At 37.4% G+C, this 27,516-nt stretch overlaps 1 long non-coding RNA gene across 1 annotated transcript in view; it reads right to left on the bottom strand.

Moving 5' to 3' along the window:
• The window catches only part of LOC114894201, a 30,707-nt gene extending 22,707 nt beyond the window's left edge, over positions 1 to 8,000 (bottom strand). The window contains exon 1 of the long non-coding RNA XR_003793166.1: positions 7,578 to 8,000. This is a non-coding gene — a long non-coding RNA (uncharacterized LOC114894201). The remainder of the gene's footprint in view (positions 1 to 7,577) is intronic.
• Between the last annotated feature and the right edge of the window lie 19,516 nt (positions 8,001 to 27,516).

Genomic DNA, 27,516 nt, shown 5'->3' with positions numbered 1-27,516 from the left:
TTTGTCCATATATTAGTCACATGGACACATCTAGCTTCAAGGGACGCTGGGAAATGTAGTATTTATACAGCCTTGTGCCCAGCTGAAATTGAAGGTTCTGTTACAGGAGAGAAAGGGTGAGTGGAGAGCAAGTGTTAAGAGACATCTAGTGTTTCTGTCACATCCAGGGCATAACTTGAATTTCCATTTGTAACTTAAGAAATGGTGAATTCTACAAACTTCTCTAGTAACTAAATTTCATTACCTTAGCAATCTCTCCTCTTACATGCAATTGTTTCCCCTGGTTACATCTCTAACATCCTAAGTCTTAAACCCTTGTACAGTTGAAAGATAATCCAAGGCACAAACCCTCACTGCCATTACTCTCATTTTCCCTCCCAAAGACTACTAGACTCCTGTTATTTTTCCTGCCAGTTTTTTTTTCTATGTGTTTTTTTCGTTTTTTTTTTCATTTTCACCAAGAACTTTATTGAACAATGTATTCACCATTTTTCCCACTATTTTCTGCCATTTTTCAGGCAACTTCATAATTCCATCTTCCCATGAGCAAAGAACTGTTCCAGGTGCCTTTTACAGTCTTCCAGGGAATTGAAATTTTTTCCATTAGGAGAATTTTGTAAATGAGGAAAACTTTCATCTTCCTTTTCAGTGTTTTCTGCCTTTGCTTTTTACCTGAAGTCTAACATTGCCTTGGCACCAAAACATCCCTTAAAGAACTTTCCAATGAAGGACCGTTCCTTCTTCTCTTCCCACTAACTCACAGAGAGAAGGGAAGTCAGCATATTCCTTCTTTGCATTTAGTCCTTTTGTCCTATCAGATGGCTATCTGCTATACCATCGGTTCCCAGTCCACCCGAGCCCATTGCTGGGCACTGCTCCCCACCCCACCCCCCCAGGGAGCCTCCCACCTTCCTCAGTGACTCCCTTTCCTGCTCTCCACTCCACATCCTGCCTGGAGTGTCCCTTTGCTTGTCATGGGATCTCAGATATTGAGGCCATGGCAAAGGTGTTAAACTAGGAAGGTGCTGGGAAATGATGCAGTTTGGAGAAGAGACGTGACTTATCTTGAGAGATATGCATTTTTTAAACTAGTCTTGAAAAGTTGCCTGCTCAACCCTGTAAACCTGTAAAAACTTCATTTTGTTCTTAAACAGAAGGACAGGACTTAGTTTTGTGAAGACTAAAACTGTTTCCCTCAGAAACTTTGCTGCTTGATACCATTTCACTAAGAACGGAACAGCCTACTCTTACGTGAATTATCTGAGTCTCAGATGCATAGAAGCAGTCCTGCAGATTCCAGAGAAGGGATTTCCAGACAAGGCATTCCTTATTTACCTTAACATTGTATCTTCCAAAGAAACATAGCCCTAAATCTACATAGCCCAGGACTGGTATTTACACACAGATCTGCTTTACCTTGAGCCAAACATTGCTTAATAAAATTATCTAAACTTCTCACTTCCCTACCCCCATGCCCAAATTCTATAATAACCTTATCTAGTTCTTTGTTTGGGGAGAGGCATTCTAGGTTTTTCTTAGAGTGTCCTCCCTTATGGCAAGAAGCCAATAATCCTTAATTTTTAAAACTACAGGTTGGTCTCAGGAGTTATTTATGAGACAGGCTGTTATAAGCCCTACCATGGTGCTAAAATCCTGAGGTCAATGAGATGTCGTAGATTTTGTGAGCTAATTTTACTGAGTTAGCCTAAGGCCCCGAGGGGTCAAAGCTAATAATCTGGCAAGTCCCAGTGTGAGTAGATGTTTCCAGGCAAGAACTGTAAATACAGAGGAAGGAGAGTGCAGTGATAAATACTTAGAGTTTGGATACACAGATATGGATTTTTGTCTTGGCTCCAGCTATTGAAATTCTGTGCCCTTGGTTGTTACTTAATCTCTTAAACAGTGTTTTTCTTCTCTATAAAAGTGGGAAATAAGAACACTTACAGCATTGTTATAAGGATACAATGCAACTGATTTACTGTAGGCTCGGCACATGATACATGCAATGAGTGGCAGCTGTTGTGTTTGTACAGCGCACTTCATTTATAGTCAAAGAGGAATGGACTCAATCTCTACATTTCTATTTATAGCTTTAAAAAACAGGCAATTTATCTCACTTTGCCCTGTATGCAAAATGGGAATAAGAATACAAATCTGACACTAGTGTGTTATTAAGTGTGATGACACAATAAACATACCCAATATAGTATCTGGTAAGCAGTAAGCATTGTATTAATGTTAGCGGTCTTTTTTCTGCCTACCCTTGGTTTTTAGCTGTGCTTTGAGAAATATGATAATTGAAAAGAGTACAATTGAAGAGGATAATATTTCAGTTGACATGCATGTTATATGTGAGTATGGCTGTTTTCCATGCTCCTCTCCACAGAGTATGTTTCTAGCTGTGGAGTGGGGCAGGTACTATTCCTATAGCTGGGCATATGTGGCCTCTTCCTGACCCAGTGTCCACCAGAAAAGTGTTTCTGAGTCTTCTGATAACCACACATAACTTTCAATTCCAGATATCACCTTGATATCTCTTCTCCAAAGTGTGGACAGAGAAATTAGCATTAGAAATGTACTACCAGCTTTTTACTCAGGGGTTCTGGTAATAAATATAATTGACAGAGTCACAGATAGAAGACTGGACACGCTGCTCTAATTCAACTGCCATTGCTCTTTACATCAGCTAGGAGTGCAGGCTTCTACCTCGGCTGTCTCATGTGGATACTCTTCTTCTTTTTTTTTTTTCATTTAAAATCCTTTGTTTCATATATCCTGGCTTCCCCAAGACCCATCACTCAGTATATGTAAAGTTCCAAGTGTTTTCCTCTGTCTTATGCATACTCTGGCACCTTCTGCGAATCAAAGGGGTGTGTGTGTGTGTGTGTGTGTGTGTGTGTGTGTGTGTGCACGCATGTATAAAGCCATTACAGTTAGCTTGAAATTAAAATTCATTATTATAAGGCATCCTTTATTGGACTTTAAACTTGAAGCAAAGGTATCAACATCCTTCTTGCATGCGGAAATATTACGTACTTTAATGCCTGAATGTTTCTTTTCCATCCTTAGGTTTCTTGTTTTGCTTTGTTTCTGAAACTAGTGAGCTCTTTAAAAATAAGAAAACAAGTAAATACATAGGCCTCTGAAGTGTTTGGTCCTTCATTCCTAATTTTTAGAGGCAGTTCTGATTCCAAGGTGTCTTTCAGAGACCAAAGAAATTAAGAATAGCATGAGAAGGAAATTGGTCATATCAGTATATAAGACAGCTACTCTGGTTCAGGATAATAGATGAGGTCTTCAAGTGAGCTGCTGTGTGATTATTTTACAAAGTAGGGAGCATTTAGCTTATTAAATGTCTTTATTTTAGACTCTAGTTTTTGTGACATTTTCTAAAGAGTCATTCTTCATAAATCCATAGATTCTGGGAATATATCTATAAGCAATTCTTAACCAGGAACATACTACAGACACTCTCAGTCAAGGATCACTTAATTTTAAAAATTTTATAAACAGAGGTTTCAAAATTCAAATCGCACAAGGGGTCAATCTTAGAAGTTCTCTGTCCAATCCACGTTTCCCAGTGTGAGCACCATTACTAGATCAGAACCTTGTATATCCTTGGAGGCCACTTTACACTTAGTTCCTGGCCTGAAATTTTTCAGAAAATCCAAATAAATTTGAAGTTTGGCTGCAAACCCATGTGAGACCTACTGAAGGTTTTCATTCTCAGGGAAGGTGTTTTACTCTGGAATCAACACCAAGACTTGAGTTTTCCTGGTGGGGTAGTGGTCTTTCCTCCCTCCTCTCCTGCAAACTCACACAAACCCCCTTTGTGTTTCTGGCTTTAAGGGGAAGGGGGGCCAAGAGGGAGGAGTTGCTTCTATTATTTCCCAGGCAGAGGGTGTCTCTGTTTTGTCTTCTGTACTTTCAAGACCCACAGATGAGAAAAAAACTAAATGTGACTTTCTCTGGTTCAACAAAAGGCTTCAAGTTTGCATGACTCTACTCTTCCACTTAATTCTGTGTTCCCACCATTATTATATACTTGTTTTTAGTTTAAGCTCATTACTTCTTTCAGCTCACAAATGCATTCAAAAAGACTTGTTTACAAATGTTTCTCTAGCATTTTATATCTGTATCGATATCGCTATCAATATGGATAAATGTAATTAAAAGGAGATGTCTGGATTTCTGGGATGCCGAAAATGGATATTTTGCCTATTCATTTTTTTTTTTTTTTTTTTTTGCAGTACGTGGGCCTCTCACTGTTGTGGCCTCTCCCGTTGCGGAGCACAGGCTTTGGACGCGCAGGCTCAGCAGCCATGGCTCACGGGCCCAGCCGCTCTGCGGCATGTGGGATCTGCCCGGACCGGGACACGAACCCCTGTCCCCTTCATCGGCAGGCGGACTCTCAACCACTGCGCCACCAGGGAAACCCTTGCCTATTAATTCTTCATGTCCCTTGTATTTATTCACAGAGGACATTTTTTGCAGATGCAGGTTTCGGAAACAACTCATTTGATTCAATGAGTAGAATTAAGGGAAGTTTTATGGTACACTTATTAACAACATCGCCATTATGGGTGTAAAAGGAAGGAAAATAAGATCTTTACCCTTTCTATATCACCTTATCCTTTCTATTTTCTCTCTTGTTCTTTTCTTTTACTAAAGGTTGAGTTTTAGTCCATAGTATATCCCTCCACTTTCGAAGAATATTATTCAGTGAATTGACTTCTGTTTTAAAATACTTAAAGATCATTATTGGATCATTATTGGTCTATTACTCTTGCCTTACTTTTCAGCAGCGAATCCATAACAACTCACACAATTTTAATTCACCTTACTTTTGGTTTATGTCATAGTTTATGAATAGCCTATAAGAGCAAACACACTATGACAAATTTTATAATCACATTTTTTGCTTTGAAATATATTGTAATATTATGTTTAGAGGCAACTCATTACCAAGTTATATTCATTTTTATTTAAGTCAAGGAAAATAAGTGTACTTGATGCAAGTTTATAGAATCAAGATTAACATTAAGAAAGAATAAAAATATCCCATAAGACTAAGAGTATTACTTATTTTTTGTTTTATGTGTTTCTTATTTTTAAACAAATTTGCATTTTGAAAGTTGAGATCACTTTGTACACACTGTTTTTTGTTTGCCTTTTTTTTTTAAACCTAACTATACAATGTTATTGAATATTCTTTCCAGTCCTGATTTAATGGTTGCATAGACTTCTATTACATGTATGCAATACTTTGATTCTTTTAACCACGTTCCTCTTGTTGGAGATGTATATGGTTTCCAATTATTCAGTGTTTCAGATATTACTGATGCAATACTCACTTTTGTATTTAAATAATTTACGCATCTCTATTTCCTTAGGGTAAATACTCAGACGTGGAATTCCTGGGTCAAAGAGAGTTTTAAGGTTTTGAAATGTTGTACCTGTTAATATTCCCCATAAGTGTAGAATTCACATTTCCTTACATACTAATAACAATGGAAATTAGGGCTAAAAATTTCCTCTCCAGTAAACCAACTGTAGATATTATTATTATTACTTTTGAATCTCTTTATTTGTGTATTGAAAGAACAAATACCTCTGTGGGAACGCTATGCCCAGGCAGTTTAATTATTTATCAAGTTTACTTTGGGCCAGTATTGATCACTCTTTTGTGAAAAGAGGTTCTTAAACTAAAAACAAACAACAGACCCCAGAGAGATATACCACGTTCTTGGATTGGAAGAATCAACATTGTGAAAATGACTTTACTACCCAAAGCAATCTATAGATTCAATGCAATCCCTATCAAACTACCAATGGCATTTTTCACAGAACTAGAACAAAAAATTTCACAATTTGTATGGAAACACAAAAGACCCCAAATAGCCAAAGCAATCTTGAGAACGAAAAACGGAGCTGGAGGAATCGGGCTCCCTGACTTCAGACTATACTACAAAGCTACAGTAATCAAGACAGTATGGTACTGGCACAAAAACAGATAGATCAATGGAACAGGATAGAAAGCCCAGAGATAAACCCACGCACATATGGTCACCTTATCTTTGATAAAGGAGGCAGGAATGTACAGTGGAGAAAGGATAGCCTCTTCAATAAGTGGTGCTGGGTAAACTGGACAGCTACCTGTAAAAGAGTGAAATTAGAACACTCCCTAACACCATACACAAAAATAAGCTCAAAATGGATTAAAGACCTAAATGTAAGGCCAGAAACTATCAAACTCTTAGAGGAAAACATAGGCAGAACACTCTATGACATAAATCACAGCAAGATCCTTTTTGACCCACCTCCTAGAGAAATGGAAATAAAAACAAAAATAAACAAATGGGACCTAATGAAACTTCAAAGCTTTTGCACAGCAAAGGAAACCATAAACAAGACCAAAAGACAACCCTCAGAATGGGAGAAAATATTTGCAAATGAAGCAACTGACAAAGGATTAATCTCCAAAATTTATAAGCAGCTCATGCAGCTCAATAATAAAAAAACAAACAACCCAATCCAAAAATGGGCAGAAGACCTAAATAGACATTTCTCCAAAGAAGATATACAGACTGCCAACAAACACATGAAAGAATGCTCAACATCATTAATCATTAGAGAAATGCAAATTAAAACTACAATGAGATATCATCTCACACCAGTCAGAATGGCCATCATCAAAAAATCTAGAAACAAATGCTGGAGAGGGTGTGGAGAAAAGGGAACACTCTTGCACTGCTGGTGGGAATGTGAATTGGTTCAGCCACTATGGAGAACAGTATGGAGGTTGCTTAAAAAACTACAAATAGCACTACCATATGACCCAGCAATCCCACTACTGGGCATATACCCTGAGAAAACCAAAATTCAAAAAGAGTCATGTACCACAATGTTCATTGAAGCTCTATTTACAATAGCCCGGAGAAGGAAACAACCTAAGTGCCCATCATTGGATGAATGGATAAAGAAGATGTGGCACATATATACAATGGAATATTACTCAGCCATAAAAAGAAACGAAATTGAGCTATTTGTAATGAGGTGGATAGATGTAGTATCTGTCATACAGAGTGAAGTAAGTCAGAAAGAGAAAGACAAATACCGTATGCTAACATATATGGAATTTAAGAAAAAACAATGTCATGAAGAACCTAGGGGTAAGACAGGACTAAAGACACAGACCTACTGGAGAATGGACTTGAGGATATGGGGAGGGGGAAGGGTGAACTGCGACAAAGAGAGAGGCATGGACATACATACACTACCAAACGTAAGGTAGATAGCTAGTGGGAAGCAGCCGCATAGCACAGGGCGATCAGCTCGGTGCTTTGTGACCACCTGGAGGGGTGGGATAGGGAGGGTGGGAGGGAGGGAGACGCAAGCGGGAAGAGAAATGGGAACATATGTATATATATAACTGATTCATTTTGTTGTGAAGCAGAAACTAACACACCATTGTAAAGCAATTATACTCCAATAAAGATGTTTAAAAAAAAAAAAAGACCCCCTCTTCACACAGCATGGCTGCATTTTCCCTTAGTAAGAAGGTTCAGTGGACCCACCATGCTCCAGCTTCTGCTTTGTCTCCTCGACGTGAGGCTTTAACTATTGTCCAACCAGAAGAGGAGAGGGTCAAAGAGTGGGGTGTGAACCAGAGGAACTCGCAGGAATCCTTCCAGAGCCGCTGTGTGACCCTCCCCTGGATGCTGGGAGGTTTGTGGGGACCAGCTCTGTTCTTGCCGATGCTCTTTGGTCGGAGTTTCCGGGGTTCACGACTTCACCCACCAGGGCCAGGCTCCTGCCGGGCAGCGGCTGTTCCCCGCTGACTTTGGGGGCAAAGGGAGGAGACCCCTTGAGGTCCGGCCCTGCCCCGTGCAGCTATGGCTCAGCCGCATAATGGCCCCTCAACTTCCTCAAGCCCGATCCAGGCGAGCATGGGAATTATTATCGAGGTACATTATTTTCGTTTTACCAGAACAACAAACTGTGGCCGAAGTTTCAAACTTATTTCATAATATTGCCTCCAAAGGTTCAAAGAACCCTTCATGAGGGACATTTACCTTTTAAGGGTAAATAGCACTTGAAAGTACAGTGCTTATCTTTTTAACTCTCCCCAGATTCCTTCATGCTTCCTGTGGGTATTCTTCAAATGTATTAACCATTGTTTTAAAGTCTTCATCCATTCTATAGATTTGCCTGGACTTCAGCAATGTTTGAAATGAAAAGTCTGAAATGTTTGGCGTATACTGTGATTTTTATATAAGGTTCACCATCTCCATATATTTTATTTATTTTTTATGGAGATGGTAGATTCTGATTCTGGCTTTGTTTTTGTTTATTTGACTTCATGGGTCTTAGATGAGGCATGCAGGATCTTCGTGGCGGCGTGCAGGCTTCTCTCTAGTTGTGGCTCATGGGCTCCAGAGCACCCGGGCTCAGTAGTTGTGGTGCGTGGGCTTAGTTGCTCCAGGGCATGTGGGATCTTAGTTCTCTGACCAGGGACTGAACCCACATCATTGGAAGGCGGATTCTTAACCACTGGACCGCCAGGGAAGTCCCCATATATTTTAGTTTACTCATGCTGTAGTATTTGAAGAGATACAATAGTATTGTATTTGAAAACTCATGCTCTTGAGTCCCGCCTGGGTTTACACTCCTGACTTAGACACTTACTTGTTGTGGATCTTGGGCGACTTACTGGGCTTTTCTGTGCCTCAATGTCTGTGTAGTTAGAGTGGCTCTAATGATAGCAATTTGCTACATAGGATTGTTTGGAGGAGTGGATTACTTAATGTGTGTAAAGTGCTGAAAGGAATACCTGGCATATTAGCTGTTATTGCTATTGTCGTATACTGGATCAATAATTTTAATTTTAAACAGAAAATATAGATATTACACTCACCCCTCCCACAAGAATCATGAACTGCTCATTTTATTAATGTAAGTATCATAGACGACAATGGAAAGTACTGGCAAAAGCTGACTAAAAAAAGTCTTCGCTTAGGTTTAAAGATGAAATGAAACTTGGAATAGATTTGTCTTTGTCCTCACATTTTTAGGAGGATGTGAAGACAAACAGGGAGAGAAAACTGGCCCTTCTCAGAGCAGAGTCAAGGCCATCGATACAGTAGTGAGGATGGCACACAAGCAGTCACAAGTGCAACGTCCATGATGACAGAGACAGAAAGTTCAGGAGGAAACTGCACACGAGGGATGTCTTTTGGAGAATGGTATCGCAACTAGTAATAATGTAGCCCAGTGAATATGTCAAATTCTGCCCAATAAGATTGGCCACTCTAACCCGGGCAAGGTGCAAAGAAGTGTACTGAGAGTCTAGACATCCTCTCTCCAGTACGGCTTCAAGGAGTCCAAAAAAGTTCTCCCCTCTTGGACTGAGGCTAAAACTTGAGAAGGGACTATGAACCTCACCATCCTCTACTCCAAGAATTTGTAACTTAGCTTTGAAAGAATGTAATCCCCTGAGAGCCATGGCCTGGCCACCAGAGTTTTACTGCTCACAGCACAGACATATTGAAAATTCTCAGTCTGTTCTTTGTGCCAAGACAATACAGAAAGTCATGAATGATGCAAGGTTCTGAGTGATGTCCCATGACTTTTGTGTAGCTTCGAGTTTTCTGGTGTTTAATTTCTGCTGTCATGGAAACTGTCCTGAAGAGCACAGACTGTCGGTGATTTCCTGCAGGCACAGTGACAACATATCTAAGAAGAGTGGTACTGTCTCTATTACCGTCAATCAGTATTTATTGGATTCCAGCGGCCCGTCTTGAGCCACATTAGGCACTTGCACTGAGATTTGCCCAGAGCTTACACATGGTTGAACTCAGACACAGGAGGTCAGCTGGGTGAAGCAAGGCAGCTCCAGAATACAGCCAAGAATTAAGGCTATACATTCTGTAGAATTAGGGTTTTCACGACTGAATCACTAGGGTCTTGGTGAAAATTTTAAAGCACTCTAAATGTCAAAGTGTGAACCAAAGGAATTTGGGTTCCATCAGAAATAGTAACATTGGAATTATGTAATTTTAGAATATACATGTTTGACAGACTTATTTTTCTTGATTTTCCTTATAGTCTTTTCTATATGATATTTAGATTGCTATTCTAGTCCTATTCCTATATCCTTTCGCATTTCTGGAGTCTTTGTTATTTACCTAGTGTTTTGCAGAACCACTCGGCTTGAAGCATCTGTAAGTTAGGATAAAGTTTCTGGATCAACTCATTCTGTTGGGATTCATGTCTTAATTATTTTGTCTCTGTCGTAAGCAGTTTCCCCACCTCCTCACCCTCTATTTCTGTACGGGCCAGTTTGCTGGAACAAAGTATCCCTAGGCAGCCTCAGATGTGCCCTTTAGTCTTTCCTTAAGTTACTCCCTTTCTGAACTTATATCTTAGCTCCCATAGTTCACATCTCTTGGCTCTATTGCTTTTTCTGTTTCTTCTCCTACGAGCAAAGAAAAATTAAAACAGCATCAAAACTCAGTATCAGGCTCTTCCCACACACTCCCTGCTCCTCTTGTCTAGAATTTTCTCCCCTTTACTAACTTCACTTTCTTGGTCCTGACTATTTTGATTCTGGAAGAGTTAAAATGCCTCATCTTCAGTGAAGCTTTACTTCATGTCCTAACATCTAGTTATGAATTCCCTCTCCGTTTCCACTACACTTAAAACAATGATTCAGTTACAGTGTTTAACTCCTCATATTGTACCTACTTGTTTAAATGTCTGTCTCTGCACTTCCCTGAGAGTTCCTTGATTGAAGTGGCTACATCTCATTTATCCTGGCATCTTCTGCTTTAAGCTCAGAAGTTGGTATCAATACAGATACGTTTATTAAAATGAATGAACAATAAGGCATAAGATTTAACAAAGAAACCACTCTTTATAACCTTACTGTTTTGTTCCTTTAGAGTAATGTACTACTTTACATCTATAATCTACTAAAGGACAGGAGCTAGAGTTTAAAATCTCCCTCTTGTTGAATCTATACATCAGCGTAAGATACATACTGAACCGACGTTAGTTTATATTAAGTCAGTTTACATAACGTTGAGTTAAAATTGTTACACACTCACTAGATAATGCCCAGGTCCACCAAATGGTTCAATGATTCCAATTATCGGCAGCCAATAGTGACATTTGCAGAAGCTGTGAAATACCACTGTCGCATCCAGAAAGCTTGACGACAAATATCATACTGCTGCATTCCAGTTTTTATGGAAAAATGGAAGTTTTGGAGGTGGAGTACAACAGTTAATGTTTGGGGGCATTCTGCTAGCATCTGAATGGCAATACCCTTGGTTATTCTCCACAATTAGCTCATAGGTAGGTTTTTTAACCTCGTTATCTTTTTCATTTTTCAAATGGGGAAACTGAAGAAACATGTACATGTGTTCATCTGTAACAACTGTTATTGTTGCTAATAACAACTGTTATTAACATTTTTAAACATCTTTGTTGGAGTATAAATGCTTTACAATGGTGTGTTAGTTTCTGCTGTATAACAAAGTGAATCAGCTATACATAAACATACATCCCCGTATCTCCTCCCTCTTGCGTCTCCCTCCCACCTTCCCTATCCCATATTCTCTATTATAAGTATTTTGCTGGTATCACCATTTCATTCCTTAGGAAAAACACTTAAAAACTTAAAAAAATAAATTTAAAAATTAGGGACTTCCCTGGTGGTCCAGAGGTTAGGACTCCATGATTTCACTGCCGAGGGCCTGGGTTCAATCCATGGTCGGGGAACTGATATCCCACAAGCCACGTGGTGTGGTCAAAAGTAAATAAAAGAGTAAATAAATAAAAAATAAAGGAAAACACTTAATGGAGGCATGATTGACATGTAAAAGGCTGTATGTATCTGTATGTATTTAACATATACAACTTGATGAGTCTGGGGATAAGTATACGCCCATAAAACTGTCACCACCAGGGTTATAGACATATCTGTCACCTCCCAAAATTTCCTCCCACCTCCTTTCTTCTAATTATTATTATTATCATGATTTGTGTGTGTGGGTGGTAAGAATATGACATAAGATCTACCTTCTTAGAAAATTTTAAGCATACAAAACAGTATCATTAGCTATGGGCACTATGCTGTATAGTAGATCTTTACAACTTATTTTGCGTAGCTGAAACTTGTGCCCTTTGACCATCACCTCCTCATTTCCTGTCCCCCTGGTCCCTGGCACCCATCCACCACTGTAGCCTCTGCTACTGTGGGTTTGTAACTGTTTCATATTCCCATGTAAGTGAGATCATCCAGTGTTTGTCTTTCTATGTATGGATTGTTTCAATCAGCACGGCTTCCAGGTCTATTCATGTTGTTACAAACAGCAGTATTTCCTTCTTTTTTTTAAAGGCTGAATAATATTCCATTGCATGTATATACCACATTTAAAAAATCTGTTTATCTGTCTGTGGACATTTAAGTTGTTCCCACATCTTGGCTGTAGTGAATAATGCTGCAGTGAACATGGGGGCCAGCTGTCTCTGTGAGACCCTGATTTTAATTCCTTTATCACCATTTTATTCTGACTAGAATATGAAAGGTAGAAAGTTTGAAATATTTTCTCAGTTTAAAATTATGTTTTCTTTCAACTTGGGGGTGTTTGAACCAAAGAGCCAGACAACACAGAAAAAGGCAGCTTCTTCCATGTAGGTTGGCACTTAGTTGGATAGGTGGTGCTGTTGCAGGGATGGGTTGAACTGGGTAGTAGAAAGAGAAAAACAGCTTTTCAAATGTCTTATGCGTAATTTCATCATGTATTTGTGAGGTGTTGCGATACTCTAAAATAGCAACTATATTCAACTTATTCTGATGTAAAATTGAACAGTTTTCAATGTAAAAATTAAATATAATGAGAAGTTATTTGCTATTTTGGCTTGTTTGCACCATTTTTACTCTTCACCTGGATAAATAAATGTGATGTTACATAGTTTGCTGATAAGAAATAAAGCTAGTGCCCAGAAAAAAAATTAGAATTAAATGGTAAATCTGTTTCTAATCTGTGGCTTAGTTACTGAGCCATGCTGTTGCCACAGTATATTTGTATCACAATCATTAGCTCTGGCATTTACATTTGTAACCCTACCCTTGTTTTGGTCATTTTTTATAATAGTGCTGAAATGTTCAAATCATAGCATTAAGTGAAATGGTATCAAGCTCCTAAAAATTTTACCCTTTACTTAAAAAATTTCTAAAGTCATTCAAAAAAAAAAAAAAAAAGGTTTCAGCAAAATTTACAAGTACAGAAACAACTTTCCTCATTTCTTAAATCCTATGAAAGATAGTATTTAAAATATAGCTATTGTTGTTGACTCATAAATGTAGTCTTTCAGATCATTATATTCTCCAGTTAAACATCTTCAAGCACTTTGAAATATGTTTGTTGAATGACCATATTTTTTAACATATTGAAAGCACTAGTCACCATATTTTATCAATAGGTTCCACTATGTTTTATTGCCATGAGGACCCAGCTGCTCTTTCTCTGAAACCTGCCAGAAGATTCATTATGGAGCCCTTTCTCTTAATGCCTTTGTCCCCTTTCTTTCAATTATATAATTCTTTATATAATAATTCCTTACATAATTCTTTAGCTTGTACCATCTTCCTGTTGACGTGAGGTGGTTTTAAGAATTTGATAATTTGAACAAAGACTGTTTTCTTTTCTTTTTTCTTCCCCTCCCATCTCCCTGTTTTCTCAAGTGACTGCCAAGCAAGAATAGCTATGTCTTAGGAAGAAAGGAAAATTAATAAAAAATTATTATTAATTACCTAGGCCAAAGGGCCTATGAAAAACATATGAGAGTTGCACACAGAGGATACTCAGAAGTACAGCATCATCCAGCTGTAACTGGTAAGCAATTTGTGTGATTGACAGAGGAGAAGAAAAAACTCTATCATATTAAATGGAAATTTTCCCATGGTTAGTTTTCAACTATAAAAATAAGAAAAATTAATACTATATATGTCACTAAAATCATGATAAATGACACTGAAACTAATCATAAGCTTATCAAAGTATCATAAAAATAATTGCAACCTAAGTAACATGTATTCATAATCCTACCTTCATTCAATTAACAAATGCCTAAGAATGCCTGCTATGTGTCAGAAATTGTCTTAGGTATTGAGAGTAGAGTGCTGAGTTAGTTGAACAAAGTCCCTGACTTTACAGAGCTTAGAGTAAGCTATGTTTGAGATTATATGTTGATTTCCATGCCTTTGTCAGTATTTAGGTTTCCACAGTTGTATGTCTAAAGATACCTGGAATCTAAGATTTAAAGGGAACATTGACCTGCATCTAATTTAATTACCTATGATTTTTCGATGATCTCTTGTGTTGATGAAAAATTAATCAATTGATCTAAGAAAGAAATGGACAATTTTATTCGAGCCAAATTTGAGGATTACAACCTAGGAAGAGCATTTCAGAAAGCTCTGAGTCTTTTGTGTTTCCATACAAATTGTGAAAATTGTTGTTGTAGTTCTGTGAAAAATGCCAGTGGTAGTTTGATAGGGATTGCATTGAATCGGTAGATTGCTTTGGGTAGTATAGTCATTTTCACAATGTTGATTCTTCCAATCCAAGAACATGGTATATCTCTCCATCTATTTGTATCATCTTTAATTTATTTCCTCAGTGTCTTATAGTTTTCTGCATACAGGTCTTTTGTCCCCTTAGGTAGGTTTATTCCTAGATATTTTATTCTTTTTGTTGCAGTGGGAAATGGGAGTGTTTTCTTAATTTCACTTTCAGATTTTTCATCATTAGTGTATAGGAATGCAAGAGATTTCCGTGCATTAATTTTGTATCCTGCTACTTTACCGAATTCATTGATTAGCTCTAGTAGTTTTCTGGTAGCGTCTTTAGGATTCTCTATGTGTAGTATCATGTCATCTGCAAACAGTGACAGCTTTACTTCTTCTGTTCTGATTTGGATTCCTTTTATTTCTTTTTCTTCTCTGATTGCTGTGGCTAAAACTTCCAAAACTATGTTGAATAACAGTGGTGAGAGTGGGCAACCTTGTCTTGTTCCTGATCTTAGTGGAAATGTTTTCAGTTTTTCATCATTGAGGACGATGTTGGCTGTGGGTTTGTCATATCTGGCCTTAATTATGTTGAGGAAAGTTCCCTCTATGCCTACTTCCTGGATGGTTTTTATCATAAATGGGTGTTGAATTTTGTCAAAAGCTTTCTCTGCATCTATTGAGATGATCATATGGTTTTTCTCCTTCAATTTGTTAATAGGCTGTATCACATTGATTGATTTGTGTACATTGAAGAATCCTTGCATTCCTGGGATAAACCCCACTTGATCATGGTGTATGATCCTTGTCTATGGACCACACTCCATTTATTATTTTTAACATTTGAGAAAGCTGGGCTTAGTGTGCTCCTTATTCTTCTCTATATAATACTCACTCTTCGCACTAATATTTGTAACTCAGATTGAATACTCTCTAACTGTGATCCAATTACATAAGAAAACCTGTAGACCTGATCTCAACCTTTCTGTGGCTGATGAGTGGCCACATCAGTTCTGATTGACTTCCCTTTTTTTTTTCCTAAAGAGTCATTCAGTTTTTCCCAAGTACTGTATATATGAGCACCTCCTCTCATAATACGTCTCTGATAGTTACTAGGGACCACGTCTTCCCCAGGAGAAGGGAAAAACAGAGATGTATCAACATAAGGATTGAATTTGGTAGGTAGTGGGTTAGCAACTATTGATATGTCTACCCTTGAAAAATACCATCTTATATACTCCCTCCACCTCTCTGGGCCATTGAGAACCATTGCTCTTACACAGAAAGAAGTTTCACAGATAGATATGTGCTATTGGGAAGTTGGGTGGGAGGAAAGTACTTGATTGAATAGGCTTCTACAGCTGTGTGGAACCAAGACTTGAAGATCTCTTATGTCCAGGATGCTGTGCATTTCACAATAAGGCAAATGGTGTCTGGGAGAGGAAGTACTACAGAGGAGGGTTGCTCTTGTGATAGAGAGAAGTGGGAGATGGTGGAGACCTCAGAGAATCAGAATTCTCATAAAAGAACCAGAGTACTAACTAGAGAACAGAATGATTTTGTGGAAAATCTGTGCATTATTAAACAAGGCTTAAACCATGAACAAAGGAGAAGAAAGTATGTGACCATGTACACTGTAGAATGTGTACCTAATTTAATAAGAAATTAGAGATGAGAAATGGACAGAAGATTATTGTATAAACAGGCGATAGTAAACTGTAAGTAGGTAGCCAATCCTTAGTGGAAAAGTATATGCCATGTTTTACATTCATCCACTCATTCATGTATCATTATTATTATTATTATTATTTATTATTTAATTCCAGACGGTATGAAGGAATAAGACATTCCTTACTCTGCATAAGCTATATGGTTGAGAAGAAATACACAATTAACCTTTAGTCTGTGCTATATTTTAGAAGTTGGAAACAGAAAATAGCTTCACAAAGAAGACATTTTAGTTTGGCTTAGACTTTCATGTTGGTTTATTTTATTTTTTTCAAGTGAGGATGGTGAGAAATGTTTCTGATGCCAAGAGAACAATATGATTAAAGTCACAAAGGTATGAAAGTATATGACATGTGCAGGAAACCACAAAATTCCAGCATGGCTGTGGAGTAGAATTTATTGGAAAAGATAATGAGAGCTCGGTCTGGACATACAGGTTGGAGCCAAATGGTGAAGGGCATTATAGGACATCCAAGAAGTTCAGATGTTACCTTATGTAATAAGGGAGGCCTCTGAAGTTTTATTTGCTTGTTTTAACCCAAATCAAAATTGTTTTTTTCTAATGAATATGAGAGCAACTTACATGCATTATATCCCAGAAAGATAGCCACTGCTGATACAGTTTATACCCTCCCAGTATTTATATTAATTTATATAGAAAAATAGATAATGGTAGGTCCCAAGTTCCCCTCACTGAGAAGTGCAGCCTTGGTAGAACCAAGTGGCCCCACCGCTTCCTATTTGTAATTGAGTAGATGGGGGTAAACACACACACAAAGTCATATAACATGTAAGGGATATATATAAAGTACCCTTGTAGTTTTGAGGGAGGGAGATACTGCTTCGGGCTGGAGGAATCAGGGTAAGCTTTGTGGGGAAGGTAGCATGAAATACGGACTGATTCATAAAATTATTTATGTCGGGCTCATGCCAACATCTTTAGTGTTGCTCCAGTTTCAGTACATGTGCTGAGGAAGTGAAGCCTTAATATCCAATGAATGGTCATGTCTATCCTCTGCAATGGATGTTCTAAAATTTAAGTAAGAAATAGGTCTCAAATCATACCTACTTATCACTCACTCTTTAGAATTCACACTTATATGCCAACCAGTACAATCTCTCATCATTTATGAATGAGGAGTTAATGAGTTACTCAGGGTTACACAAGTAGTCAGAGATAGGACTAGGCTTGTATTATAGAATTCATGCCATCCTATCCATTTAGAGCCTCTTAAAAAAGGATTGCAAGACCCACTGAAATAGAAAGGGTAGTAAGTAAAATGTAACTATTGTTAAAGCAAATTTTTTCAAAAGATTGAAAGACATAATTTTCATACAAATATAACATGAGCATATGTCCAAGACTGTATTGAATTCATTACATTAATGAGCTGTTAAGATGGTTAAACTAGTCTAAAGAGCATCTGAGAAGCTACTTAAAGGCAGATTAGGAAGGGAATGTTAAGATAGCTGAGTTTGATAGAACACAGGTTACAATAAACTATAATTTGGGGGTTTATCTGTCATACCAAAGTGAAAATATCTGCCTTGCCACCAGACAAAAATCTTCAAATTAACCTCTGCTCCACTGAAGTTGTAAAGTAGTCCAGACAGTATAAAGTTAATCGAAGGTACAAGCCCCTCACTGAGAGAATACCTAGTAAACTTTCCCTATTTTCAACATCCAGATAATTTTTCTCACAGTGATTTATAAAGCTTCATAACTTTGACCTCAGATATCCTTTCCGAAAATTATATTAATATGTTCATTTATCTCTAGTACAGAACCTTTCAAACATAAATAGTCATCCTTCTGGAAACAAATACTGTTGAAAGCCCACAGACTCGTGTTTTATTTTCTTGGATCTTAATGCTGCTATAAGAATCACAGCTCTAGCAAAATGTGTTTGAGAACTTGTTAGAATAAATTCCGTATTCTGCATTTATATTTAGTCAGAAGGCTGAAGACAGATCTCTAAGAAACAACATAAGGAATAAGTTAGAACTAGTTGAGCTTCCTATCGACAAGAATTATTTGACTGTTTCTCAATGGACCAAAGAAGTGAGTATGAGTTCCTTGCAATGGAATATACACTTTTGAAACCTGTGGTCTCCTTCACCTCATTCATTCACCAGTATTTCTCTATCAAACATTTTTTTTAAATTACTAAGAGCTACTTGCTGTGGAAGATATCAACATTTATAAGAGATTTTATCTTTCCTTAATAAGAATGTTTTTAAATGGTTGCAGGGGCTTCCTTGGTGGCACAGTGGTTTAGAGTCCGCCTGCCGATGCAGGGGACGCGGGTTCGTGCCCCAGTCCGGGAAGATCCCACATGCCGCGAAGCGGCTGGGCCCGTGAGCTATGGCCACTGAGCCTGCGCGTCCGGAGCCTGTGCTCCGCAACGAGAGAGGCCACAACAGTGAGAGGCCCGTGTACCGCAAAAAAAAAAAAGAGTGGATATATGTATATGTATAACTGATTCACTTTGCTAAAACTAACACAACCTTGTAAAGCAACTATACTCCAATAAAAATGAATAAAAAATTTAAAAACTGCTTTACTTTAGAAGATTTTGAGCTATGCTAATTTGAATGAGGAATTCATGACTATTTAGTACCACCCCGCCAACAGGTATCTGACTTTGATTTGCTAGGTGAAATGGCTAGAACTACACAAGGCATGAATTACTGAGGGTAACACAAGAACCCACAGTAAGTTAGCTTTCTATAATATATCGATTTTCATGAGCTTGTTGGTCTAAATAATGCTTATTTCTAAGACTAATGTGAGTCATTCATCCCTGCTTAATTTAGCTCTAGTTTCCCATTTTATTTTGAACAGAACTTCTGTACCTTTTTTCTTTTTGACATATCCTTCAAATATCGCCGAACTCCAGAAATCCCAGCTGAGTACTGGCAGCTTTTTTTCTGCTGTCATTTAACTAAGAACGATGGAGACTTGGACTCATCAGGCTGCTAGCAGTTGGGCACTCTTCCTTTCCCAGCTATTGTATTGTGATCTCCGTGAGGTCTGTGACTCTGTCTCAGTGCTTCAGTTTATCATTAACACTTAGCCGGACAAAGAACAACACTTAATAATGACGTGTTGAGAAAATAGATTTATATTATACAAGAACTTGTGTATCTTTGCAAAGTCTTTCTCACTCTAAAAATTATCTTAATTATTTTTACTTGGAAAAGAGCAAAAAAGTAAAATAAAATCCATGGTTCATTCATTCATTCATTCTCTCTCCCTCTCTCTCCCTCTCTCTTTGGCTTCCTCTGTAACTAATTTCCATTTTGATATTATTTCTTTTCTTTTATGCTTAGTTTGGGTTTAACTTTTCTCTTCTTTTTCTAATCTACTAAGGTAGAAGCTGAGATCTATGATTTGAGACCTTCCTTCTTCTCTAATATAGATGACGAAAATTATAAATTTCTTTCTAAATTCTGACTTTAGTGGCATTCCACAAATTTTGATAAAAGAATGTTCATTTTCATTCAAGTCAAAATGAAATAACCCATGGGTCAAAGAAGAAGTCAATAGAAGTAAAATATTTTACATATTTCCCATATAGTTGGAGATTTTCCAGGGACATCTTTCTTAATTTATTTTTAATTTCATTTCACTTTGGTCAGAGAACATATTATATATGACTTGAATCCTTTTAACTTTAATGAGACCTGTTTTCTGGCCTATATTGTGGCATATCTTGGTAAATATTCTATTATTTGTTCATTTTTTTCTTCAAACTTTTTGTTCCCTCATCTCTCTCCTTTTCTTTGCAAAATCCAATTGCATTCACATTAGGCCACTTCACGTTTTCCCACAGTTCACTGATGTAATTTTGTTTCATTCTTTTGTTTTTTTTGTCCTCTGTATTCATTTTGGATAGTTTCTAGAGTGATGTATTCAAGTTTACTAATCTTTTCTTCTACCGTGTCTAATTTTCTGTTAATTCCTTTCAATGTACTTTTCATTTCATTGTAGTTTAAATTTCTAGACATTTTATTTGAGTCTTTGTTATATTTTACATGTCTATATTCAACTTTTTAAACATCTTGAACAGGTATAATACTTTTTTAAATGTTAATTCTAATATTGGTGTCAATACTGGGTCAGTTTTGATTGGTTGATTTTCCTCCTCATTATGGGTCTTTAGATGCCTGGCATCTTTGATTGGATGCCAGACATTGCAAATTTTACCTTTTTGGTTACTAGATATTTTTGAATTTCTCTAAATATTCTTAAGCTTTTCAGATTAAACTTTTTCTAAGTGTAATTACTTAGAAAGCAATTCCTGTCTTGCTTTTAAGGTTTGTCAGTGTGGCTCAGAGCAACATATAGTTTAGGGCTAATTTTTCCCTCTGGCTAAGGCAAGACCTTTCTGAATTATCTACTCAATACCTTGTGAATTATGAGGTTTTCCATTCTGTCTGGTGGGACTTGGTACTTTTTGAGGCACTGTGTGGGTGCTGGGTACTTCCACCTCTAATCACCTTAGATGGTTCTTTCCTTAGCCTTAGTTTGTTTCTACACGTGCATAGGCCCATCAGTACTCTGCTGAATACCAATGAGTACCTTCTGAAGAGCTCCAGAGTCACCTCTTTGTACAGGTCTTTCCTCTTCATTACTGTGGGTTGTAAACCATAGATGCCTTGGCCCCTATGAACCCTAGAGGTCGGGTTCACCTCCTTTAATCAAGGAGTCTACTGGGTTCTTCCTGGGTTCTTCCTCACTCTGCCATGGTCTACAGACTCCAGGCATTAAGCAGTAGCAATCATGCGGCTTACTTCCTTTGTTTCCCATCTTTCAGGGTTCACTGCCCTTTGTTGCCTAATGTTCAGTATCTTGAAAACCATTGGTTTGTATGTTTCTCTCCATCTCTCTATCTCTCTCTTTCTCAATCTCTCCCTACCTCTCTCTCTGGTTTGTTTTTAATAGGAGGAAAAATTCAGACTCTGTTATTCCATCTTGGCCACAGTAGAAGTTTCTTTCTAAGCAAGCAGGACTTTTAAATAATATAAGGAAAGAAGATGGGTTAAACACTTCAAGGCAAATGAGGTCTTATGTAGCATTTTATTGTAAACAATAAATGTGGTCAGGCAATGGCCTCTTAAAGAGTCAGGAGGTTTACTGCTAACGTACTAGACAGAGTACTGCTGCTTCTGTAGACCATGAGAAAGTGGTGTAATAGAGTTACTTAACATCAATGGATGGATTATTTTATCAGCATAGTGAAGGAATTAGGCCAACTGACCACTGAGTACTTTTTAATGTTTGCATCAATAAACCGTGTTCTTTATTGTGAGTCCATTTTGCCCAATTTCTTAGTATCACATAATTTCATAAAATATTTATATTAAAATGTTAGAGGATATCACAACTATTTCTTCACTGAACTTTGCCATCATATACTAAACAAAACTGGTATTAACTAATGATTGCTCAGTAATCTTCATCTTTTGCATCTATGTGTTGAACACACACAATACTTAAAATTGAAATCAGATCATTTCAAATATAGAATTCTACAAACGTGAACTATCTTGAGGCTGGCAGAAAAATAAATGCAAAAACCTCTCTGGGAGCCCAACTGACCTTTGCTGTTACTGATTTAACAAAATATTTCAATGAAATTCAAGACTGACCTTTCTGTGCCACATCTTATGACCGTTTTTCTGCTTAAGGAGTTAATCAGCTCAAATCTCATTGTGCTGGGAACCCTGGAGAGGAAGAAAAGAAGAAAAGTTTTTTAGAGCAAAGATTGAGGGACAGCACAGAATAAGAAAAAAAAGTGTCAGTATCAGGCAAACAGCTATCTGAAAACAGATATTCTTATTAGAACCTTTTAAACATTCATCCCACCCAAACCTTTCTAATTTTTCTCTCATCTAAAAGTGTGAGCGTAGTGCTGGGGAGGTTACTTTGGTATGCTTCTGAAGTCAGAATAGAATGAAATGATCAAACTTGACAAAAAGGAAGTTGCAGAAAAGTTAATATTAAATAGCAGTGCAGGAAAGTTTTCGGTTAAAAAGTGAACATAGGGCTTCCCTGGTGGCGCGGTGGTTGAGGGTCCACCTGCTGATGCAGGGGACACGGGTTCGTGCCCCAGTCTAGGAAGATCCCACATGCCGCGGAGCGGCTGGGCCCGTGGGCCATGGCCGCTGAGCCTGTGCGTCCAGAGCCTGTGCTCCTCAACGGGAGAGGCCACAACGGTGAGAGGCCGCGTACCGCAAAAAAAAAAAAAAAAAAAAGTGAGAATAACCGTTTTTGGAAGCAGAGAAATTGAATCATTTTAAACTATTCCTATGTAGCTCTCATTTCATTCTATTCTAATGATTCATGAGTAATAAACAAACAGAATAATTCATTATTCACCGTAAGTAATGAGTACAATTTTTCTTTTCTCCTCTTGGTCCTTGAGCACAAAAGAGCAGTGACCACATCGGATCCATCATGTGAGCTGGTATGAGGATTAGTTACCTAGTAATTCTCACAAATCATCAGACTTCCTGGGAGCACAGAAGTCCCATTGTTTTCCTACTTAGCCTTTCTTTGCTTCAAAACATTCACCAGCAACTACTCTTTTTTGTTTCAAATTATGTTTATTTATGTTGATGTTTGCACAATTTTATCACTCCATATTTCCTGATTTTAAATATTAAATGCTTGGATACATGATGAAACAGAAAAATGGTTTACTCTATGCAATCAGTTTAGACCACAAACATAATTTCACCTGAAAATTCCACAAACATCCATATAACTACTTCCTTTTTTTTTTTTTTTTTTTTTTTTTAGAATACAGAAATTTTCTTCTAATTGTAACCTCTTACTATAATTGCTTAGCCAGGATGGAAATTTGGAAGCTTACATGTATATGCTGTCCTGGCTTTTTTGGTGTTCTCTGTGCTAAAGTGAATAATCAATTAGTTAAATCTTTAATATACAAATGTGTCAGACCTCACCCTAGGTGCTGGAATATTGCAAAAAGAGCAATATACATTTCTTATCCATTAGGAAATGTTAGCCTAGTATTCAATAATAATGATTAACTTGAGTCTTAATTATTGAGTTACTTTTGCCTAATCATAACAGGATGGAGAGATTGGGAGGAGAGGGCAGAGCCACAGAAGGAAAGGACCTTTAATAACACACTAAAGAGTTAGGATTCTTGCCAGGTAATAGAGAAGCATCAGGGATAGAAGGAAATCAATTAGAATGAAGTCTAAAAATATTAATCCAATATATTTGCTGATTGGATAGCGGATGCAGGGAGAGGGAGAGGTATGGGACAATCCCCAGCTATATGGTACAGAGGATCGAGACGATGATGTCACTGATGGAATTACGAAATAAAAGAGGAAAACCTCATTTTAAAGGCAGATGACTTCTGTTTTGATTATGTTCAACCTGAGTTTTCTGCAGAACTACAAGCAAAAATGTCCCACAGATATTTGATTAAAAAAATTATACTCCTGAGTGAAGTTCAGCAACTCTGGATTCAGAGTAGCAGCTTTGGAGGGATGAATTATTGTGTTTGAGATGCCTACTTGTTACTAAAATAGAAATGTGGTAGAGAGTTGGATATGTGGGTCTGGAATTTGGGGAGATCAGCTTGGTGCTTTGTGATGACCTAGAGAGGTAGGATAGGGATGGGGGGAGGCAGGCTCAAGAGGGAGGGGACATGGGGATATATGTATGTATATGGCTGATTCACTTTGTTGTACAACAGAAACTAACACAGTATTGTGAAGCAATTATACTCAAATAAAGATCTATTTTAAAAAATGTGAGGGGGGAAATGGCATTTCAGACATGGAAAAGCTAAACTAAACTAAATTTCTTCCATAGACATTGTCTTAATCATTTAATTGAGAATAAACTCTTGGAAAAAAGAAGGAATAAATCAAGAAAGAAGACAGTCATGATATCCAAAAAAAACCACTAGATGAACCAGAGAGGGTAATTAGTTCCTACTGCAGTAAGACAGGTGGGCAGTAGAAGTAGGAGCATCCAATTTAAGCTAGCAGTGGAGGGCGGACGCCTCTGGGTGGAAAGTATTCCGTACAGAAAAGGAGGCGCTAGAATATACAAAACTATTGAAAACATGACGGAGTGTTGAACACATTAGTTGGAGGATTAATGAATATATGACTGTTTTCCAACTTGACATTGTGTGACATTGAATCTGTAGAAAAGGTTGTAATATTTGTATACAAAGCTTGACTCTGTGGTAAATTCATCATAAAAATGTAAACACTGTTTATTGTTTTTATTCTTAGAATCAACCTATAGTTAAATCACAAAATGCAGTGTTATCAACCATGTCAAATCAAAGTAAATGTACAGATGATGCGTTGGAAGTACAAGAGATGGTGGAAGGCAGGGAAGGAAGACTAGCAAATGGAAGATGCTCTCCAGAGGTGATGGGAAAATATATTGAGGTTTAATAATTCTTTTAAAAAACTGCAGGTTTCACTGGTGTTGAAAATAATAATTGTGATGGAATTTTACTAGTTAAAGATGGGGTTCAAAGAGCAAAGGTATAATGGTGTAAGGGATCTAGATCTTTATCTCAGAAGCAAATCAGTAAATAATTTCAAAGTCTCACCTATATATACCAGTGCGAGCATAATATGGAAGATATGAAAATACCTACTGGAAAAATTAAAAACAGAAATGCTGAAAATCATTGTCTTTGGGACTTGGGACTAGGAGAGGAGAGGAGTAAGGCAGAGGACTATTTCTTATTATAAAATCTGCTGGTTTTTAATCAAGTGCATATATTACTTTAATTTTCAAAGCTGTAAAATGTATATGTTAGTTGACAACAGCCCCAAAGGGGTCAATTTTTGAAATTGCATTAAATCTAATTTATTTAGTTGTTCCTTTACTATTCCACCGTTTATTCAACAGTTGCTATGTAGTAAGTATTTTAGGGGCTGAAAATATAGCAAAAATAAGACAGGTAAGGTTAAGGTTCCTGCTCCTGCAGGGCTTACTTTCTAGATGCTATAAGCAAGAAGGTGGGGGGAGAGGGGGAGACAGAGAGAGAGAGAGAAGGAAAAAGAAAATTTCAAATAATACATGCTATCAAGGAAACTAATTAAGATTAGCATGGTGAGGGTTTATTTTGGATTTGGTGATCAGAGAAGAACTCACTAAGGTAAGGATACGGCTTCGGTGTTGAGATCTGTGAAGAACCCAGTGAAATGAAGACCAAGGAGCAGAACCCTATAGGAAGGAGTATATGTGTATTTTCTTTAAACAAGAGATGAATATATACTCTCTTATCATGTGATATGTTTTTGTTATATAATCACTAAAGGAAGTGTGTTGTTTACCCCATAGTAATTCCTAATGTACATAAATATATCTCTTTACATTTAGGTAGGTGATGACGTTCTTAACTGATAAAAGAAATCAATAAATGAAGTGATTGAATATGACATTGAAGAAAACCTACCTTTACAAAAAAACAAAAAAACAAAAAACCCACACACATTATGATGCAGCCTCATGGTCATACATAAAATGGGACAAACAATTCTATTAATGGTTATTGATGTGTGAATGAGATGTAACATCTTTAAGTATGAGTCTTATGAAAATTTGCCCATGCTGTAAATATTCTTCCAGTGCTTTGAATTCCAGAATATCTTTCTCTTAAAGTAAAAAGATATCTGCTTTACTATGACTGTCAGCCTGCCAAGAAACTGCAAGATGGTTTGGCAAGTTAACTAAATTAAAGGCAGATGTCAATATTTTATTTTGATCACTTAAAAAATGATCAAAAGCAAATTTTGTCTGAGTGTAGAATGAATGTAAAACATTTTAGATTGTTCTTTTCCTTTTTTCATATGATTATGTTATTTTGGATTTGGATGGTTTATTTGTTAGTTTTACCACTCAGATGTGGATTGTTGTGTTTATCAGCTCCTCGGTTTGTAGTGCACTGTCATTAGCCTGTGTATCTTCTCTCGTTCTTATTTTGTGCATGTGTGCATGTATATTTGCTTATGAGTACGTGTATATGCACAAGTGTGTGAATGCATGGAAGTGTGCACAAATGTATTCCCTTTTATTCCCTTCGCCAAGTCCATTCTTTTGCCTTCTATAGGCAACCACTGTAATATATTTGATATGTATTATTATTATTATTTTTTTTTTTTTTTTTGCGGTACGCGGCCCTCTCACTGTTGTGGCCTTTCCCCTTGCGGAGGACCGGCTCCGGGCGCGCAGGCTCAGCGGCCATGGCTCACGGGCCCAGCCGCTCTGCGGCATGTGGGATCCTCCCGGACCGGGGCACGAACCCGTGTCCCCTGCATCGGCAGGCGGACTCTCAACCACTGCGCCACCAGGGAAGCCCCTGATATGTATTATTTTTATGTATCATTGTGAAATTTTCATTGAACTTTTAAATGATTCTAATTCATGTGAATATAATTGTGCTATAGAGTTCATTATTTTTCTTACTTAACTCAGGAATGTATCTGAAGATTTATATATATTGTATGCTTAGTACATTGCCTATAAAACCTACCCAGTTCTCCACAATGGCATCCACTAAGATGTACTTTTCTCCATTCACTAGAGATGGTAACCAGACTGCCTCCAACCCCTCACTGTCACAAACAACCCTTATCCCTTTCAACTGGTGTGAGAATATCTTGAGGATGTAAATTCAGGAGTGGAAAGCTACATCATAGAGTCTATGCATATTTAATATTCCTTTGGACTGTCAATATTTGGCATTATAAAATTTCTTTTTCCCCAATCAGATGGGTGCAAACTAATATCTCATTATCGTTTCAATTTACATTTCTCTAATTACTGTGTTTAAATATCATGTTTGTTCACCTTTTGGGGTTCACATTTATGAACTGCCTATTGATATCATTTGCTTCGTTTGGGTGGGGGGTTCTTGTCTTTACTTCTTGATTTCTAGGTATTTCTTCTATATCCTAAATATTATTCCCTGTTTGTTTTGATAATAAATCTTTTCTATCATTTCTATTAAAATTTTGCCCATTGTATCACTTATTGAAAAGAAACTCCTAAATATTATGATTTTTAACCTTAGTCACTTTTGCCATATGATTTGTACTTCGGTGTTTTTTTTGGCGGGGGCGGGGAACTCCTGTTTTGAAAGCTATTCCTCTATATGAGTCAATTAGGTCTTTCATCTGTCTGGATACAC

This window comes from Monodon monoceros, unplaced genomic scaffold, assembly GCF_005190385.1.
Source record: "Monodon monoceros isolate NGI ecotype Baffin Bay Population unplaced genomic scaffold, NGI_Narwhal_1 Super_Scaffold_1, whole genome shotgun sequence".
NCBI lineage: Eukaryota > Metazoa > Chordata > Mammalia > Artiodactyla > Monodontidae > Monodon > Monodon monoceros.
Note: the sequence above shows the minus strand (reverse complement) of the source record. Positions and strands in the feature narration are given on the sequence as shown.